The sequence below is a fragment of the Lissotriton vulgaris genome, chromosome 4_1, assembly GCF_964263255.1.
Source record: "Lissotriton vulgaris chromosome 4_1, aLisVul1.2, whole genome shotgun sequence".
Lineage (NCBI taxonomy): Eukaryota > Metazoa > Chordata > Amphibia > Caudata > Salamandridae > Lissotriton > Lissotriton vulgaris.
In genome coordinates, this window is record NC_141691.1 from 7,412,916 (window position 1) to 7,434,887 (window position 21,972).

The following is a 21,972-nucleotide window of genomic DNA, read 5'->3' on the forward strand; positions in this document are numbered from 1 at the left end:
CACCCCTAGAACATTTAAGAAAAGGGAACTGTTGTTTTTCTTAGAGTGCCTAATAACCCCATCCCTTTTCTTTGAAAGGGTTTCTCCTTTATATTTTTCCAATGGATATCCAGAACATTTGTTAGGTTTGAAATTCACTTTTATTAGACGCATTTGTATCTAATATATAATTTAGCATTAGGTGGCTAAATAGATGCCATTTGTATTAGCATTATGAAACACACTGAGTTATCCTTACGGCATGCAAGCTTCATTGGCTTGTGTGCCTCCATGTTATAATGTGCGACTACTAGAAGTCTCCACAGTAGGCCTCATTTGTTATTCACTTGCTTCAGCAGAACTGTAAAACTGTATATCGTTATATTTATTTCTCTGCTCCCCAAGGTTGAAGTTTGATCTCCTAATGAACAGATGCTCTTTTTGTGCATTCCTTTCTGTATGTTTAGTTCTGCTCCCTTGTTAGGAGACATTGAAGCCCGACACATTGGCCTTGGAGCACTGATAATACACCCATATGGCAGGTGTTAGCTCATCTCTCTGTACCCTCTTTGTTCATGTCCGTCTCCGGACGGTATTTTTCCATAGTAGGCATGGCTGAGGTCTCGAGAAAGCTTTATCATGTATTAGCGCTTTAGGCAGACAGTCCCCTTCAGCATCCATCTTAGGGTGCAGGTCTGACCGGGGCTCTCTCTGCAGAGAACTACTAATAAGGTAAGTATATATTCCCTACTGACTGAACAACTCTTCATTTGGGAAGGCATAGCAGGTGGTTGTGGAAATAACCCACAAGGCCCTATTACGTGGTGCACTTGTTTTATGCAAAAAGCGATGGCTAAGCATGGGCTGAAAATTCGTTCCGCTCGCGAAATCGCGGTAAAATCCGCAAATCAGCGGGGACACATTTTCAGCCAAGCACTTACAGGGTTATAGCAGCAGGTGCAAAAGTTGAAGCTAATTTTTTGTAACCTTTTACAAAAGGGTTACAAAGAAATTAACTTCAACTTGGGCACCTGCTGCTGTAAGCTTGTAAGTGCTTCCTGGCCCTCGTTGCCTACTTGCAACTATTCTCTGAGCCTGCTCTGAACCTTGAAGCAGTAGGCAATGAGGCGCCTGTCACGAAAATTTAAACCTCAACAGGAAGCATCTGACAGATATATAAACAAGCATTTGCAATGCCATAGGTCTCACATTAGGAAAGTTTACGCTATTGGTCTTGTAAATTACAATTTTTTTTATATATGTGTTGGTTTTGAAAATAGCTAAATTATTAGCTTTGTCATTTACAATGCCAATAGTTATAACTTTCGCAAATGTGACACCTATAGCATTTGTAATGCAACATGTTTTGTATTTACGTGGCTTAGCTGTATTGATATTACAAATTACAATGGCTTTTCATTTTTTTAAATAATTAATATTTAAATAAAAGTGATTTTAATTTATAATGGAAATAGCTTAAACTTTTGTAAATAATTTTTGTGAAGATTATGTTCAATGTATTTTATTGTGATGAAAATACAAGAACAGAAGTGAAATATTAACATCTTTTTGTGAAATTTGTAATAAAGTTTGAAACATTGAGAGAACATATTTGAACCAGTTGTTGTTGAATGGTTGCACAGATTGATGCTGGAGTGGTGCTGAGTGATACTGTAGTGGTGCTAAGTGATGCTGTGGTGGCGCTGAGTGATGCTGTGGTGGCGCTAAGTGATGCTGTGGTGGCGCTAAGTGATAATGTGGTGGTGCTAATTGGTGCTGTGGTGGTGCTGAGTGATGTTGTGGTGGTGCTGAGTGATGCTTTGGTGGTGCAGAGTGATAATGTGGTGGTGCTGAGTGATAATGTGGTGGTGCTGAGTGATGCTGAGGTAGCGCTGAGTGACGATGTGGTGATGCAGAGTGCAGAAAGGCACAAAAAGCAGTCCAACAAAGGGCAGAAGGGCAGCAAAACAAGGGAAAAACAAGTCTAACAGAGGGCAGAAGGGCACAAAAAAGCAGTCTAACAGAGGACAGAAGGGCAGAAAAACAGGGGAAAAACGAGTCTAACAGAGGGCAGAAGGGCATCAAAAACGAGTCTAACGGGGCAGAAAGGCACAAAAACGAGTCTAACAGGGGGCAGAAGGGCACAAAAAACGAGTCTAACAGAGGGCAGAAGTGCACAAAAACAAGGGAATAACAGAGGGCAGAAGGGCACAAAAAACGAGTCTAACAAAGGGCAGAAGGGCAGAAAAACAAGGGAAAAATGAGTCTAACACAGGACAGAAGGGCACAAAAAACGAGTCTAACAGGGGGCAGAAGGGCAGCAAAACAAGGGAGAAACAAGTCTAACAGAGGGCAGATGGGCAGAAAAACAAGGGAAAAACGAGTCTAACAGAGGGCAGAAGGGTACAAAAAACGAGTCTAACAGGGGGCTGAATGAATCCCGCCCTGCGTGTTTTTCCACGAAGATTCCACCTTTTTATGCAATACCTCTACTCAACTGGAGTACTTTCTGCTGTCTAATCAGTAAGTGCTCCCTCTTTGGCTAAATGTATTGGGGCAGATTCACAATAACTGGCGCATCTCCAGGGATGTGGCAAAAACGGCACAGATGTGTCACGCATCTGTGCCATGAATGCAGCTCGTTGCTGGAGCTGCATTGCGCTTGCGACGCAGCTTCAGCAATGCGCTGGGGGTCCTATCTCCCCAATGCTGCATGAAGCTTTGCACCTGCTTCAAGCAGTCGCAGGGTTTTGACGCAGTATTGGCCTAAAAGTGACTGAGTGAAATCTTGTAGATTTCACTCAGCCACTTTTTGAAGGCGTTCCTGCACGGGAACGCCCTACCCTGCGCCAGAATGCATCCTGATGTCGCAGGGCTTTACAATGTGATGCATCTCTCAGATGCGTCACGTTGTTAATACCCAGCACAATGGCTCATCTTTTATGCTGCCGCTGCGTCACAAAAGGTCTTGGTAGAGGGTGGCAGTGGTGAACCAGAGGGTGGCAGTGATGAACCAGATGGTGGCAGGGGTGAACCAGAGGGTGGCAGTGGTGAACCAGAGGGTGGCATGGGTGAACCAGAGGGTGGCAGTGGTGAACCAGCGAGTGGAAGTGGTGAATCAGAGGGTGGCAGTGCTGAACCAGAGGGTGACAGTGATTAACCAGAGGGTGGCAGTGGTGAACCAGAGGTGCTGTGATGAACCAGAGGGTGGCAGTCGTGAACCAGAGGGTGGCAATGGTGAATCAGAGGGTGACAGTGCTGTACCAGCGGGTGGCAGGGGTGAACCAGAAGGTGCTGTGATGAACCAGAGGGTGGCAGTGGTGAACCAGAGGGTGGCAGTGGTGAACCAGAGGGTGGCAATGGTGAATCAGAGGGTGACAGTGCTGTACCAGCGGGTGGCAGGGGTGAACCAGAAGGTGCTGTGATGAACCAGAGGGTGGCAGTGGTGAACCAGAGGGTGGCAGTGGTGAACCAGAGGGTGACAGTGCTGTTAAAGAGGGTTGCAGGGGTGAATCAGAGGTGCTGTGATGAACCAGAGGGTGGCATTTGTGAACCAGAGGGTGGCAGTGGTGAACCAGAGGGTGACAGTGCTGTAACATAGGATGGCAGGGGCAAACCAGAGGGTGCTGTGATGAACCAGAGGGTGGCATTAGTAAACCAAAGGGTGGCAGGGGTGAACCAGAGGGTGGCAGTGGTGAACCAGAGGGTGGCAGTGCTGAACCAGAGGGTAGCAGTGGTGAACCAGAGGGTGGCAGTGATGAACCAGAGGGTGGCAGTGGTGAGCCAGAGGGTGGCAGTGGTGAACCAGAGGGTGGCAGTGATGAACCAGAGGGTGGCAGTGGTGAACCAGAGGGTGCTGTGCCCATACACGACCGCATGGGTAACTTCTCCCTGCAAGCGGCCAGTGAACATGCAAAAAGCCCCGCAAACACGCAAAAAACTGAGCGAAAACGCAAAAAACAAAAATCTGCAAATTCGCAAATTTCGCCCATACTTAGGGATGGCCATAGTGTTGATAACAGTATATTGCGTTAAAATAAGAAGTCATCAGAATTAATTTTTTGAAAATGCTCCTGACAGTTCTAAAATGGACAACATAGTATTAACAGTTTCAAAATCCCAATCATTAGAATATGTACTTGATGTGATGATAGCATTTAAAACGTTTTGAACACATGTAGTATTTGTAAAGGTTATGTGGGACCAACTATATCATATACTACTCTATTTCAAACTATTACATCAGGAATTGCACCTGCTCCAATGTTCACATAGGACAGGTCTCTCTTTTCCCGATGAGATGATGTATGAGGTTTCAATACACAGTTCACTTTTTATAATGCAGAGCATTCCGTGAGATAGTGTCCATTCACGATCAAGGACAAGACAGTCACTAAACCCATCTAGAAAAGTAGGAATAGTATACCAGTCAATATCCAGAGCTGTAGCCATGGTGAAACTAGGTATATCTTTTTGCAGAAAAATATAAAACTCATGAAGTAGTTTCTTGCAGGAAACTGGAGCGGGCGGTGACTCAGGTTCACTTGTATCCTGAGAAAATGTGTTTGAAATCGATAAGATGCAGTTTGATCTATCTTTGGTATCTCATCAGGTTTTGTTGAACTTGAATTTTGTTGCTGATCAAGCGCTTCTGAGGAGAAATTTATCTCGGGGGAGGTCCTATTGATAATTACCTAGTTAAGATGGTGAATAAAATAAATAGTGATAATAGAGCCTCACTAGGTAGGAGTAGTCCACCAAACACTGTCAAAGATCCCCCGACTCACTCTGAGATTACCCCTGTGGTTGCTACTTCATTGTCGGATCATACAGGGGGTACTGTGGTGGTTGCCCAGATTCACACTGAGCCACCCCCTATAGATCTCAACACTGGGAGCGATGACAATGAGGAAGTTCTGCCTCCTACGAGACCAGTCAGAAACTGTAGGAAGCAACTAAGCAAAAAGGGGGGTAAGCATCCCAAAAAAAGGGCAGCTACACATTTACCAACAAGGACTAACTCCGATGAGTCTAGTATAGTACAAGAAGAGAGCACTATGTCCAATAACAAACTATGTTCAGACCAAATTGCCCAATTATTCTGTTCCATGGAGGCCACATTTGAGGCAAAATTACTCCAGTATATTCAACCCCTGGTTAGCAAACTTGACAGTGTAACTGCCGAATTGAAGAGACTAATGGAGCTGCTAGCTAAACAACCGCTGGTAGTAGATAGTACAAAATCGATGGGAAAAGGCATGGGTGGGAAAAAGCAGAAAACTACATCTGAGACCCAGCCACCACCCACCCCGATGTTAAGCCCTGACCCAGTAACAGAGGCTTGTCCCACAGCGATAAGTGTAGTCACACGTCCAATAATGGGGCCTGAAGTTATAGCTAGTAACATACCGGTGAGAAGAAGTAAATATCTAAATTGTCCCCCTGAATGTAGCCCCTATGTAGTGGTATTAACCAATGTTCCACCTCAGGACACGCATACTGCCCAGACACTTGAGGAGACGCACAACTTCCTTAAAAACAAAACTGTAGCATGGGTAAACAGGAAGTGTGGTTTTCCCATTAAATTTGCCCCGGATATTATAACAACTAGAAGGGCAAACTGGATTGGGCCTACTAGGAAGAACTGCACAGGAGACTGCGTATTTGTAAATTTTAGACACCCACAACATGTAGCTACCGTCCTGTTAAGGGCAGCCTCTATGAAACAAGATGCAAATAGTATTGGAGTGCGACCACTTGGCTTCTTTTATAATCACCTAGCTAGAGCATCCCAACACAGCATGAGTAGGAGACCTTATACACCAGTTTTGGTCCGGACACCAGGCTCTCCACAGGGACCAGGAGGAGACAATTATTTTAATTATGGTCATAATATTGTCACACATTATAGATTTGATGCTCTCTCCGGGCTAGAACTGTGTGATTGACAAGAGGTCATTGAGGGACCCAGTGAAGAGCCTCCCCCAGCCCTGGTTTCCTTGACATCAGACCAAACTATACCGACCCCTGTCATCGCCCACTGCATTCCAGTAACAAAGAACAAAGGTGTGGGGGAAACGGTTAAAATGATAAGCTGGAACGTTGCTGGTCTGCGAACCAAGAGAGAGGATAGCAACTGGTTAAACGTTGTTAAAAAATATGATATAGTGGCTCTCCAAGAGACTTTGGATAGGGACTGTGACTTCTGGATTGATGGTTACACCTCATATTTTGTCCCTGCATTGAGGTAAACAGCAGGAAGGGACAGAGGGGGTCTTATGTTATTAGTAACTGTGAACATAAGGGGAAAAGTGAAAAGGGTAGATTGTGCTACACATAACTTTCTTGTCTTAGAACTAAGTCTACCAGATAATACCAAATTGATTCTTGTGAATTGTTATAACTCCCAGCAAGGTGATTCCCCAAATGAACATCTGGCTTGGTTGACAGAAGTTTTAAATACCTATAATGTAAAGCAAACCACTTTCTGCCAATATATATTGTTGGGTGATTTTAATGTACATCTTTGTAGTGAGAATTGTTTTTATTTGATTATGATAGTCCAAATTTCACATCCCCGCAGCATTTTGAACATACTAATAAGGGGGAAGCTTTGGAAAAACTCCTGTCTACAAATGACCTGTATGAAGCAGGGTTTTCTGATAAAAGCACTCGTATACCCACGTATAGAGGCAGGGATTGTGAAACAATAATTGATTACATTTTTCTCTCTCCAGGACTTTTAAGATATGTTATTGTGTATAATGCTATAAATTCATCTTTTAGTGATCACAATCCAGCGATGATTGAGCTGGTAGATGGCCTTTCTCTTTTAAACAAAACTGCTTCGCCACGGGCAGTAGTGGAGGTTAAGACTAAAGATCAGGGGAGGAGGCTAAAGTGGAGTAAAATTGTGCCGGAGGAGTTTTTTATTACCATTACAAATAAGGCGGCATATGATCTAAACATCTGTGAGGATGTCCTATCCAACGGGGAGGAAGTAATAACTTCATTCGAAGCCATCTGCGCCCAGGTGGCTAAAGATCTTACTATCAATAGCCGACCAGCTAAAAATAAAGTGGTAATGGGCTGGTTCGATCATAATTGTACTAAATCCCATAACCTCCTTAAAAAAGCTCTTCAGGAGCGCCCTAGGAACAAAGCCCGGGTAGCCCAGCTTAGAGGAGAGCATTCAAAAAGTGTACAAGTAAGGAAAAATGAAATTAAACAGGATGCATGGGTGGAGCTTATGGACAAAGCTACACTAAAAGATAGTGCAACGTTCTGGTCCATTATTAATACTCCTCTGTTTTCTTGTTCCCAAAACAATGCACTAGAAGTAAATATATCTGAGGAGGATTGGTTGAACCATTTTGAAAAAACATATGAAAGCCATATGGACCTGGATATCTTTGTTGCCCCAACCTCGGAAACCCCTGTTACGCCAATAAGGTTTCACATAGCGGAAGTCATCAAAGCAATAGAGGGCACAGCAGGGAGAAAGGCACCAGGCCCAGACGGGGTACCCTCTGATATGTACAAAGCAAACCCCCTGTACTGGGCAAAATTCTTGACCAATGTCTTTAATACCTCGGCCTGCGTGGGACCCCCTAAGTCTTGGTCTCGATCAATAATAATCCCAGTGTTTAAAAAAGGTCAAAGAGGAGACCCCAAATGCTATAGGCCTATATCCCTGCTAGATTCCTCCATAAAAATCTTGGGAAAGGTTACCTTAGCAAGGATTACTAAGTGGGCATCGGTCAATAACATACTGTCCGACGCTCAATACGGCTTTAGAGCAGGGAGGAGCATGGAAGACCAATGCCTGAATCTTCACCTGATCATAGCTAAATACACGAGGGCGGCCAGGGGCTCTATCTTCCTGGGTTGTATGGATCTGTCCACGGCCTTTGACCTTGTCAATAGGTCAAAGCTGTGGACTATGCTCTTGGAGATGGGACTCAACCGGTCCTTAGTGTATTTTCTGGCCGAGTTGCATAGAGATCTAAAGGCCTCAATCAGGATGACCAATGAGGGGAAATGTACATCAAGTTTTAAATCTGGTAGAGGGGTACGCCAGGGATGTATTTTAGCTCCCTTGCTGTTTACGTTATATGTAAATTCGTTGGAGGTAAACCTGTTAACAGCTACGCCCGACGGCCCTCGTATGGGAGGCACCCCGATTTCGGTGCCCCTATATGCGGACAACGCCGTATTACTAGCTAGGACCCTGTTGGCTCTGCAAAGATTGCTGGATGCATTCGGGGATTTTATGAAAAACCTGGATCTGGTAGTAAACAATGGCAAATCACACGTCATGTCGTTGGGTGTTTCTAAAAACAAAGTTAAGACATTTTTCTGTGGAAAGGAAGAAATCTCTATAGTAAAGGTTTTTACCTATTTGGGAGTAGTAGTAGTTTATTGATAAACTGTGCGATTACTTAAAATCATTACAGTGTATAAAAATGCAGTTTGATTCAGATAAAATACAGTAAAATGCAGTAAAATACGCCACCGCCCCCTGCTCGACCTACACCGGTCAGGGACCATTGGTGCAGCTATGTGGTCTCAATACTGACTGTGTGCACTGGTACTGTACATTATTATTACTAAAAGGAATTAAAAAATTTTTAGAGTCATCATGAGGCCGTGCTTTACTAGAGTCTAGAAGGCGTGTAAAAGTTCGACATCCTCAGTTGCACTGTGGGCTTTATTGGCCCCTGAGTCGGCCCCAGCTTTTTGGGGACTCCCTGTGTTATCTGTGGATTACCAACTTTAGGGCGGCGGGTCACAGGGCTCTTCGTGATGGTGTCCTTTAGTTGGTTCTCGAGTGCCATTTTAACTTGATGAATGAACTTGCCTATCCTGGCTAATAAACATGTTGAGGTTTCAGAGAAACACCAATCCGAGGCCTCTCTGCAAGTTCTGAGACCCAGGATACGTAGTGCCGGACGTAGCAATCGCTGTCGGTCACTGGCCAGCTTAGGGCAGCAACATAGCAAGTGTAGCCAGGATTCTCTCGATATTGGCAAAGTCGTCAGGCAGTGGCTCCGTCCGAGCGTGCCCAACGTGGGTTAAAGTCCATTATCCTGAGGGCCAAGAGGCGCATAGACAGAATTTTTTGTCTTGCTTCGGTTGTTAGTGAGTCTTGTAAGTATGGCTGGGGTTTACCAGGAATGTAGGACTTGTCCAGGGCCAACGTTAGCGGGTTGGGCCGGAGCGAGGAGAGGTCTAGCTCAAAGGAAATAGACTGGACTTGGCGCTTGACGGCTTTTGCCCAGGCGGAATATGGGATTTTGTGTGAGTGCAGATTCCGCCCCTCGATTTTCAGAAGGCCAATGGCTAGTTCCACCTTGGCTTGCCATGGGGAGCCTTCTTCCCCAAAGATGATTTTTAGCGAGTGCTTCAAGGTGTTTTCAGGCGACTTCAGAACTCTGATGTAGTATTTTAGCAGTTCTCCCAGTAGTACCAGTTCAGGACGTTTCAGGCCCATTTCCAGTCTCACCCTGCTATTTCGCGCCTGTTTGGGGGCTCGTAGCACCAACTTATAAGCTTTCACCTGTGCCGCTTGGACCACTTTCTCAAAAGCCCCTGGATAGGCTATATGGCCGTACATGATGGCGGGGATCAGTTTAGCCCTAAGTACTGTCAGCATCAGATCTGCAGAGGGACTGGCCAGGCCGTGGCTTAGACGTCTTAGAGATGTAATTATTTTATCAAGTTTTGGTTTAAGCGTCTTCAGATGTTTGAGTGCCGTGGCCCTCTCTGATACCCATGTGCCCAGGTAGTTGTAGGATGGGGCCGTGGTGATACGGTGTTCCCCCAAAGACCATGAAGCTTTTGTTTTGTGTGGATGTTTGCCAAAGATGATTATCTTAGTCTTGCTCACATTAGTGAGTAGCTCGTTCTCCTTGTTATACGTGGCGAGACTGTTTAAGGCTCTTTGGAGGCCTACCCTGGTGTGGTCCATATTTACTGTGTCATCTGCATACTGGAGCGTGCCCAGAACTAGCTTCCCCAGTCTGGGTGGTGCTAGGTTTGCATCTTTCAGGGCTTGCCCCATGTCTGCAGTGTACAAGTTGAAAAGCAGGGGGGCCAGGACACACCCCTGCTTTAATCCCGAGTTGGTGGCAATTCTTGTGGTTGCAGATGTAGCGCCTAGTTTCACCTGAACCCAGGTTCCCTCGTAAAGTGCTTTTATGGCCTTTAGAAGATCTCTGGGGATCCCCCAGGACTCTAGTTTTGCCCAGATCCGACTTCTGTTCACGCGGTCAAAGGCCGTTGAATAATCGATAAAGCAACAGAACAGGGGCAGCTTATTCCGCATGTTGGCCTTCTTAGCGAGGTACGAAAGCGCTATGATGTTATCCAGCGTAGAACAGTTAGCTCTGAAGCCAGTCTGTGAGGGCGGGAGTATGCCGTTCTTATCTACCCAAGTTTCCAGGTCCTTAAGTAGGAGGCGGGCACAGACCTTAGCTTCAATGTCAAGGAGGGCTATCAGTCTGTAATTAGCCGGGTTAGAGTGGTCACCTTTTTTATGTGTAGGAAAGAGGATTGAACCTTTCCAGGAAGATGGCAGGGTTGCGGTTGCAAATGCGTGGTTAAATAGAGGAGTAAGTTTGGAAGCGAAGAATGCAGGATCTTTCTTAAAAACCTGTGCGGGGATCCCGTTAGGTCCTGGGGCACCATCTGTTCTGATGGCTTTGATGAGCTTTACAATCGCCGCCTCCGAGAATTTTCCAGATCGAGTTGGACTTAATTCTTCATTCTGGGCACTTTCAGAGCTGATGGTAGCTGCTGTTGCCTTGGACCAGCCGGATATGCAGTGAGACATCCGATTTGGCTCACAGGTGTACAGCCCCTTTGCATACTGTTCCCATACTTTTCCTCCAACACTGTTAACCTTGTGTACGCCTCCTGATGACAAGCTGTTGATGTAGCGCCAGAGCTTGCTAATATCTTTGCCTTTGATTATGGAAAACACTGTCAACCAGTTCTGATCGGTCCGTTTTCTTTTCAAATCCCAAATGTTCTTTTTGTACTTAGCGTGCAAAACAGCAATGGGGGCCCCCCTGGCGGGTAGATACCTTTCTTGTTTGCTCTCACTGCCTTGTTAAGCACCTGCTTAGCCAGCTTAAGACTGTAGGATTTTTGGTAGCCTGGGATGACATTTTTTTGACCGATTCTTGATTGGTGAGTGTTGCCCAGGTGCTTCAATAAGTCATTGGTCAGAGTTTCCCATAGATGTGTTATACTGTCTTGTGGACTTGGTACAGTCACCCAATTGGCTACGAATGCGTTAAGTCTGTGGCTAAGATTGGTCGACCATTTTATTTGTTTGAGGACTAAATGGTGTTCTTCGCCTGTGGTCATACCAATTGTGGCGTAGGGGTCCGCCTGTTCTCGTGTCAGGTTGAATGTGACACGGAGGGGCCTATGGTCGCTTTCGGCTCTGTCGTCCACAGTAAAATTGCCAAGTTTGTTGGCCAGTCCTGCATTGATGAAGATGTAGTCTATAGTGGAGACATTCCTGAAGGTCTGGTGGGCGGACCATGCGCAGTTGCGCGTTTTTTGTATCCCGTGGGTGGATTGCAAGTTGTAATTTGCTAAAAGTTCAATCAGTTGAGCTTACTTCCTGCTAGGTGTAGTCATGGGTAGCAGGTCCAGGCCTCTCAGGTTAAAATCACCAACTATGATTACATCGTGGTGCAAGCGGCTTATTAATAGATCTTCCAGGGCAGTGGTAAATGATTCCAAGCCGTGTGGGGAATGAAGTTTTGCAGGGTTGAGATAGCAGTTGATTAATAAAAGCGGGCGGGTTGTTTGATCCGCTCTCAATCCTTCTATTGAGATAGCTTGTAGGTCAGGTGGCTCCAGAGATAGTTCTTTTACGTTAAATTTGCAGACGTGGGTTACAAAGATTGACAGACCCCCTGACGGGCGTCCAAAGATCGTCCTTTTGGTTGCTGATTTAAAGTATTCGTGGAAGCCAGCAATTGGTGAGGTCGACCTCGCCCAGGTCTCCTGGATACATAATATGTCCCCCTGTGCGCGATAGTCATGGGTGGCAGTAGCCCTGTGGATGTTATTTAACCCTGCAATGTTCCATGAGCTGATGCTAAGGTTACGATCCAGGCCTGTTGATGGGCATGCGCGACTGATGTTTTCATATGAGTGGGAGGGGTTAGGAGCCCCGTCTCCATATGTCCTCTGGGGGGGCCAGTCCTTGCTGAGGACGCTGGATGAAGCGCTGTTTTTCTTTGAGCAAGATTTTTATTTTTAGCGGGGATCTAGGCCTCCCAGATTTCACTCCCCCATCTAAACTTGTGTAATTTGTGCCTTTGAGAACAGAGATGCATTGTTGTAGGCCATACTGTGGTCTGAGGACGTGCGGATATTTTGGAACTATGGGGGCGGTGACTTCTATACCCCATTCTGCCAGTTGCAAGGCTTCATGGAGGACAGCTTTTTGGGCTTGCTGGTTTGCTAGTCCGACTATGGTGGAATCACCATGAGTGTCTGTCTCCAGGCACTTGAACTTCACCCATTCGATCATCCCCGAATTGATGTGTGCCAGGGAGTCAATGTGGCCGAAGAGTCGTACGATGTTTGACCTGTTCAGAATGTCAAAGGAGCCCATGGCTGTAAACCTGGGGGTGAACAGCAGCTCGTAAATAACTGGTGGCTTATTATTTTCTGGGGAGCGCCGTTGTGCCTCTGCGCCAGGGGACTCCTGCCTCTGATGAATTGGATGTGCAGTGATTGTGTGGCGGTCACCTGGGCACTGTCTGTCTGAGATCGTAATTGGGGGACTTGCCTCTCTTGACTGTCCATGCAGCTCATCGTTAAGAGCGCTCGGATGTGGGGGGTTATTATATATGGCTCCAGATTGCTGGCTACCTGGAGCCTCAGTTGGTGGACCTACCGGACAGGGTAGTCCCAACTGCGCTCCCAAATACAGTGGGCCTGTTGATTCTATCTTATGTTGGGGGAACCAATCAATTGGACCATTGATGCTGGAAAGTCCTCCGGAAACAACTTGTGAGGGCTGTGTAATAACCTCCACATTACAGTGGCCCTCCGGAGGAGGGATTGAGTGCCTGGGGGCCACACAAGGGACAGGTGGTACATCACTTGGCTTAACGGTCCTCAGTGCACGATTTAGGGTGAAGATAGGAAAAGGTGTTTTGAGAGAACTTTCAGTTATAGTGGCGCCGGAAGTTATTTTGGCTGGTGGTATGATCCTGCTTTTGGTTTTAAGTTTCTTTAGTTGTTTTTTTAGTCTTTTTTTTGCTCTCTGTGACAGCGGTGCATTTGCACCAGCCATTGCACATTTGGCCTTTTCCGAGAGAGGAATGCTGACGGACGAGTCGTCGCTATCGGTGTCAGGGTCCAAAACCACAAGGTCCCCGCTTCCTTGTTCTGGCATAGTGAGCTTGCTGAGTGACAAGGCCATTGAACCTTTTAGTGAGCTGCTGACCGTGGTGCAGGGGTCCTTCAGTAAATCATGCACTCTTGTCAAAGCTGGTGGCTTTTGAGTCAACTGTGATTGTGGGGACCTCTCTCCAAGGCCCTTGGCTAATGTGAGCATATCTTTTAAAACTTCGGGTAGGCTTGCCCATTTTTCTATAATGGCGGCACCAGAGTTGATGTTGACTGCGTGGGCTTCAAATAGCACTTCTAATTTTGCTAGTTTGTCGTCTTGGCGCACTAAGTGCTGGGTGATTGAGTGCAGCAGATCAAATTGAACCTCCATCTTCGTGGACTGCCACAATAAGGCCCTGGCCATGGTGTCCTGCACTTCTCTTATTATGGACAGGTTTAGTTCTTTGACCGTGACCTCATCGACTAAGTCTTGATGTTGTGTTAGGCCCAGAAGGCTCCATGCCTCCGTCTGCTGCAAGCTCCTGGGATTAATTCTGGGTGGGTGTTTGGGGGTGTCTTCTAGTGTACGCTCTATTGAGTGTTCAAGTTTTTGCAGGAACGATGCCGTTAGCGCGGCCATACTTGGGGTGGTCGTCTCCGTTGTTGCCCGGGGTGTAACTGACGTGCACAGGTGCGTCCCAGGGCTCGTTGGGGGAGAGGGTGCGATGCCCCTCTTTTGCTTTGCGCTACCTGTCTCCTCCTGTACACCCTCGGAGGCATTCCTGTGAACTTCAGCTAGGATCCTTAACGGGCTTTTTGCTCTGACAGCAGTAGTCTTTGACGACAGGGGTACGTGGTCCCCACAGGTCTCATTGAAGGTAAATGCTGTTAGAAGCTCCTCGGCGGCAGTGCTAGGTTTTGCAAAAAGGTTGGGGGGGAAACCCTTTGAGGCGATCCTGGCAATTTACAGGGCTAAGACCATGGCTATTGCAATATATGGGGCAGCAATATGGGGTTTTACTAAACCAGACCACATACAAATAGAAGAAAATAAATTCCTACGCACACTTCTAGGCCTCCCGCAATCCACAGCTACCCATTCTATCCACCTTGAATTGGGGATAGGGTACATAGCAGATATAATTAATATAGCCCCCATTCTGCTATGGATTAGGATCTGGTTGAATCCGAATCTTTCCTTAAACCATAAGATCTTAAAGGATTGGATCAACCTAGATAATACAATGGAAATTCAGTGGCTGGCCGCATAAAAATGTTAGCAGTATATTTGGGGAGACCGGAAATCTTCCACAAGCCAGAATCTCTATGTAAGTCAGATATTGTGTGGGTAAAAACTAATTTTACTATGCTAAGGGAGGCAGAGCGGGAAGCTACAGAACTAAGTAAACCATCAGTTAGGGGCCATGTTCTGGTTACCATGCCATTAATGATGTCTCCCTATCTGTCTATAGTCACTAATTCCTTCCATAGATGGTTACTGACAAAATTCCGGTTTAACCAAATACATACGGTATTGTGGGATTTGCATGGTTGGAGTAGACCTGAAGTTGCAGCTCCGTGCAAATGTAGTGACTTTTCCCCCCAAGATACTCTGCATTTTACATATTTTTGTCCTTTGTACCATGATGCTAGGAAAACGTTTATTCTCCCTTTATTGAAGAATATGAACTTTATTCAGTGTAGACCAGCCTTATTGTTTTTACAATTGTTGGAATCCCCTTTAACTATGTTTTGTGTTGCCAGCTTTTTTGCCATGTCAGTTAGAAGTAGGAGGGCGAGACCGAAATCTGCAAAAGAAACCCATTCCTCCTAAAAACAGCTAAAGTACATTACCCAATTGCACTGTAAATGATTGATAATGATTGTATACTGAATTTGTACTGTATTTTTTACCTTGTATATACACTTCTTTTAAATATTTTTAATTGTATTGTATATGTATAGCATACTTTTATGATTTTTATTAATCGAATAAAGTGGTTTTTACTTGACTTGACTTGAAGTGCAATAGGAACAAGTTCCATTTCATTGTTAGTTTGTCCGTTGCTTCGAATTGTAGACTCTTCAAATTATTCAAATTGTTATTAGTTTTTCTGCCTGAACTTCCTTTTTGGTAGCAGGAGGAGGGCAGAGCCCATGTGGCTATTCAGGATCGGCCACATAGAGTTGTTTGATCAGATCAATTGAGATGAATCTCTTCTCTTTTTTGCTGGCAAGATATGAAAGAAGAACTGCTCTTGTTCTTTCTACAGCCATGACAGGCCCAGCCTTTCTATAAGATGTCTCAAATTGTTTTTTATCCACAATCTTTTCTATGACCAGATCCCTGACTTTTGGGATCCGAGCCGGTCTTACCGTTACTGATTTGACTCCCCTAGTGGCGGTGTGTTTGACTTGCATGTTGCTGTGTAGTGCCCGGCATTCATTTAGATCCTGTAAAACAGCCAAATGTTTATCAAAGTTGTACAAAAACTCTGCAAAGCTACAGGTAGCTACAAAAGCATGCGGAGTTGCTTGTTTCCTCATGCTCATGTTGTTCTTGAGTATTCCCGCGTTGTTCTCGCATATGCTCTTGAGATGTTTTTGACGTTTCGACAATGCGGATGACTTGTTTGTGGTAAATATTATGCAAACTTCACCACGCGATTGTCCACGGGCACAGCCATCTTGTTTTCCCATCTTTTGCATGGTTCTGGGACCTGTTACCCAATCCCTCTCCAAACTTTTCAATCCTTTGTATTTTACCCTGTTTTTCTGATATTTTTTATTTATATACTATACCTCTATGTCCCTAAGTCTATATTTTGCGTTTTATTTCTAGTTCTACTGCGTATTTTTTTACTTTTCTATAGTTTTATATTACTTCCTTCTTTACTCTTCTACTACTAAATTTATTTTTTCCTGCTAAATTTTCTTTTTCCGCCCCCACCCACCCCAGAACCATGGCTAAGGGAAAAGGAACTGGCTCCAAGGGCAAGGCACCTGCACCCAAGAGCCGCCGGCCTTGTGGCAGACTGCACCCTGCAAGGGTGAAAGCCCGGTCCCTATTCAGCAAGGCGGAAGTATCCACCCTTGTATTTTTTTGTGAAGCGCCAGCTTCCCTTGACCTTGGCAGCAGGCAGCAGGCCTGGCTCCGGGTACGCTACACAGGAGCATCACCGCCGGTGGGTGAGGGTTTGATGGGCAGTGTTTTGCTGCTCTGATGTCTGGCGTACCCATAATGTTCAGACATCTTGGACCGGGAGCAGGACCTGCTGGACCTGCTAGGTGTCGAGGTTGTGTGGCTTGGTGAATAGCTAATACTATTCTATTGTGTGCTCTCTAGGCTGTGTTACTGTTATTGCAAATATCATTGTTTTCCAAATAGCAAGAATTCTGAAGCTTACATTGCAGGTAAACTTAAGTTTAAAAATGTTTAGTGATTGTTATTCTTCTAGACACAGTTGCTCGGAGCTACTACTCTTACTTGTTTGCAACTTTGCGCTAGCTTGGGCAGATTATGTAAGAAATTACTTTAGGCAACTTAAGATAGGTTATGATAGAGAGACCCTAGTACTTCATTTGTCCTCCTGTCAGTAAGATAGTGGTGGATAGGTAGTTTAGTTACTTCAAAATTTTTTCACGATTTGAAAGCTTTATTCAGTTAGATAAATCAACCATATAAGCAGTACAATCATAGTTCAATCTACAATAATATTCAAAAGAATATGAAACTGCAGGATTAGTAAAATATGAATACATCGAAGTTCATAAACATAGTAATCCAAATACAAAAGTGCGAGTGCATAATTCATATAAGGACCCTAGCATTTTACATAAGCATATATGGTCCTGTTTCAAAAGTGCAAATCCAGAAAGTTACATAGTACCCTGAAAATCATACAGTCAAGTATCAATGATCATAGAGGTCCTAATACTAATAGATTTCAAAAGAAATGTAGCTCAATAAAAATACAATCCTGGGTCCTTTAATCTAAGGAGCAACTCCATGGCCTCTTTAGCAGATCTTATATTATGCTATAAAAAGAATGCTTTTCAATAAAATATCCTAAAATGAGAATAACATTTACAAAATAATAACATATGGCAGCAGCTTTGTCAGGAAACTCCATTGCATGGGCACGGGTGAGCAGAACACTGTTTCATAACTGGGAAATTAACAAGATGGTGTATGATACCCAATCTTAAGCGTGTGAGCACAAATTGTGTACATTGTCTCCTCTTTTGACCATATAGATTTCCATAGTAGGAGAGGGTGCATTGAAGTCAAATCTGAAATATATGTAATGCCCACCTCACGATGAATCAGTTCCGTGGAGGGACACACAACAAGCATTTTAAAAATGAGTTTTTCGGTTTGTTGTAATCGATTACTTTGACAATGTCCCCAAACACCGCCCCATAAAGAGCTGCAGTGATACATCGTATCTCATAAAATTGTCAACATATCTTTGATGCGTTGATTACCCAGTTTAGCCGCAAATTTAAAAATGCCATTTATATTTCTCAACATCTTAGAACAGGGATTTTCCTGTTCCTGGGCCCATGACCTGTTCCCTACAAATGTAATACCCAAGTAACAGAATGTTTTGACTATCTGGACCTTAGAACCTTCAATATAGTAAGATCTGGGAGTTATAGGTTTCCTACCGCAAGCCATTACAACATTTTTAGATTTATTAATTAAAAGCTTTCTTTTGGCAATAAAAACTGTAAAATTATCAATAAGACACTGTAACCCAATGGGGGTGCGAGAAGGTAAAACCGCATCTTCAGCGTATAAAAGGATTGGGACAGGGTTCCCATCCACCTTCGGCGCATCCGACTCAGACAGTTTCAGGGCTGCGTCTACTTCATTGATAAATAATGAAAAAAGTAGTGGGGCTACGTCGCAGCCCTGTCGGATGCCTCTTTTAACTTCAATAAGGGGGGTATATTCTCCTAAGTGACCGTACCATACCTAATATATTATCTCTTGAGTAGCACCCATTTCTAGCAATAAGGGCCATGAAATAGAATGATCTACCAAATCAAAAGCACTGCTGAGGTCAGCAAAACATAAATATAGATTACCCTCCTTAGCTAGGGTATATTTGCTGATCAAAAGATCCAGGTTGACACACTGCTCTAGTGTGCCAACTCCTTTTCTGAATCCATATTGTACTTGAACGAGGACCGACTTCTCTGTAACCCAGGCTTCTAATCTTAATAGCATGACCCTACTCATGATCTTTATAGAGGAGTCCGCTAAGGAGATTGGACAGTAATTACAGACGTCAGTTTTTACTCCTTTGATATGGATTGGTATTATGATTGACTGGCCCCATGATGATGGGAATTGGGTCTCGACGGTGGCATTAAAAACTCTAGCTAAAAGCGGGGGCCATAGAACCATTTTGTTTTTGTAAAGGTCTATCGGGACCCCATCAGGTACTAGTGCCTTACCCCCCTTACTTACTACTACTAATTATACGCTTGATTACCTCCTCAATTCTAATTGACAGCGGTATTATTGGCCAGTCAAAGGGGTTTTTGTAAAGCAAGGTGGATGGGACATCTCTATCAATTGGATTAAAACATTTTGAAAAATGAGCTACCCTAGAATTACAGGTAATATAGGAATTACGATCTGGTATATAATCATCCTTCAAAAAGGTACTATTAACAGTATCCTAGAACAGTTTACAATTTTTAGTGTCTGCTGCCTGGCTTAAATCTTCCCAGGCTGTTTCTTGAAGTTCCAGTTTTCTGGTTTTTAGGGCTAAGTGTACCATGTTCCTCTACCTGACCAAGTTGGAGTTTGGGTACATTAACCAAGATTACGACATAAACACTACATTCGGGAGGCGAGTTTGCAGCCATGGCGCTTTTTCTATCCCCATAAACTGGTGTTCTTAGACTTTACAAGATCAGATCTAGTAGATTTATCTGACTTAGTTTCTAGTCTCTCCTTCTGGGGTGGTTCAGGTCTGTAGTTAGTGACCTTTCCTGTTACTGTACTTTTATCTTTTTTCCCGATTTAACGCCTCTGTGATAGGGGTCCGCTCCTTAGAATTATTACTGGGTTCACTATCCGGGGCAGTAATCAAGTTAATGGGGCCTATAATAGCATCTTTTTTTTAATCCTAATCGACTCATTTTGGAGTTTACCATTGACTTTGTCTAGCGATCCGCTGATCTTATGGATTTCTCTGGCTAAAATATCAACTTTGTCATAAAGCGGCCTTAAGAGCTCTATCACTTTATCAGAAATGGCCGCTAATGTGAAACCATGCTGTGTGGGGTCTATTCTAATCAAATGATCAGCAGGCGGACCTGGTTTCCCAATATAAGTACTCTTTTTAGTGTTTTTTGGTCAGAGGCGGGGGGCTTTCAGGGATGGTCAAAGTTGGGGTCAAAGATATTCGGGTACGGTCCCCACTGATCCCTGCCGCATTAATGGTGTCCGTGCCCAACTACTCGACTAGCAATGAATTATTGATCGATTTATTAGATCTAGTCTCACTAGAGGGGCCAGTAGGGGCCCTGACCTCATTCCCCTGTTCTCCCCCCTTATAGCAAGAACCCATGGACAGACACCTCTCAGTGCAGTCTATTTCTTATGAGGGGACATTAACCGCTTTGACCAAATATGAGTCGATCGTAGTGCATGATTTGTCAGTGATTGGCTTGACGGCCTTCCTCCTTGCCATGACATTACAAACAGATAGGACTGTACAGAAAGACGATAAGTAATTGGCCCTATAAGAGCGCCGGCAGGAACATGAATGGCGGTTACCCAGGTGTAATGTAGCGACTACGGATAGGGCTGGGAGGGGGCTAGTACAGGACAGTTCATGTGAGCCTCGTAGGGTCTTGGGACTTTAAGTCCTTGCTCGGCAAAAATGTGCCCCCTCTAGAGGTCTCTTACTATAAGGTGTTACCACTCAGAATAAAGTGCAATGTGGATTGGTTTTAAAGTGACATTAAAGTGACACGTGCTGCATGATGTAAATTAATCTGCCGCAAAAGTGGACTTGCTATGCTAGAGCTTGGTGTTTTAAGCGACCCACTAGTAATAAAGTACAGGGTAAATAGACCTAAAATAAAGTGACATGTGCTAAACAATACGAATATATTGCACAGTTATTCGTAATCCCACAGTATCAAAACATAAAATATTAAAAAAGGAACAAAATTGATTAAAAACCAGTAAAGTGTATAAAAGAAGTAATGCGTCCAGGGATATTAGCAGCAAAAATGGTATTAACATAAAAATTGCAATTAGGGATAACAGTCAACAAGGTCAGGGGTGAGTCAAAGAAAATATTCTGGGTCTCCAGTCACTCACAATTCAGGATAAACACAGGTCTGTTAGACGCAATACCTTCCCCCTGGTGCTGTATTCTGATTGGGGTCCTGGTTGTTAGAGGGGGGGCCCTGCCTTGCCTTTTCCTGGCTTTGACGGGCAAGGACATGCCCGCCTTTTACCCGCACGCGTCCCGCAAAGCGGGAGGGCCTTGCTGAACTTATGGGGCTCTGGCGCCTTCCTCTGATGCCCTCTGGTCATGCCGCTCAATGCCTGCTGGGGGATGAAGTTTCCCGAGGCAAAGCGGCGCGTTGCTGCGAGGACGCCAGCATCTATCGGCAGTGTCCCGGAATGCCCAGTAGAAGCAGCGACAGTGGCAGAACGAGAGCCGTTCCCCTCATGGCTCGGTAGGTGCTAAAGTGCTGGTGCTGGTTTGCGGCGTCCTGCGTTTAAATACTTAGCATTGGTTTGTAATTTTTAAGCGGTCTTAATGCTGCTGAGTGCTGCTTACTCCAGTCCTTATTAGAAACCTTTGTAGTTTGTTTAGTGAGTGAATAATAGGCTCTTTCTTTCTTATATCTTACATGATCAGCACCCAGGGGCAAGAAGACGGGGTCATAGTTGGCGGGAGCAGCTGGAGAACGCCAGGGCAAGGACCAGGAACACTCCTCTACCAAGGGCTCTGATGCTGTCCTCAGTAAGTCTTCCTCCTGTTAATATTAATCATTAAATGTCCCTAACTTTTACTGCACCTTATTTGTTCCAAACTAATATTTCCATTTCCTAATTCTATTTTACCAAATCTTCTTCGATCTAGACTAATTCTAAATTCTTTTTATCCCTGCCTCTATCTGCCTCTGCTCTGACTCTCTGTACTACTACTACTACTATATTAGTCTGTCTGTAGACAAGCTGGTCCAGTTGACCACTCTTTATTTTTATTTAAAAGGTTTTAAAACTCAGATTCCCCAATAGCTCTAGCCACTGAGTCCAGTCCTTTGGGTTTTCGAATTCTAGTCTTCTTAATCTTGATAGGCTTTGACAATTCCCACCAACAAAATGCCCAACCAGATATTTTACTATTTTTGCTATGATGGGACATATTCCTACTAGTGTCTACTCTCTACTCTAGTACCCGGTTTTACTAGTGATGTATTTGAACTATTTTCAATCTTGCTAGTGAAAACGAATAAATAGGGGAGGCATATATGGCATCTAAACAATGTGTAATGTTTTATCTAGGCATACCGACCACCAGTGCTGGGGCCAGCGGCGGGGCAGCCGATGCCAGCCAGGAGGGAGCAGCAGATGTGGCAGCT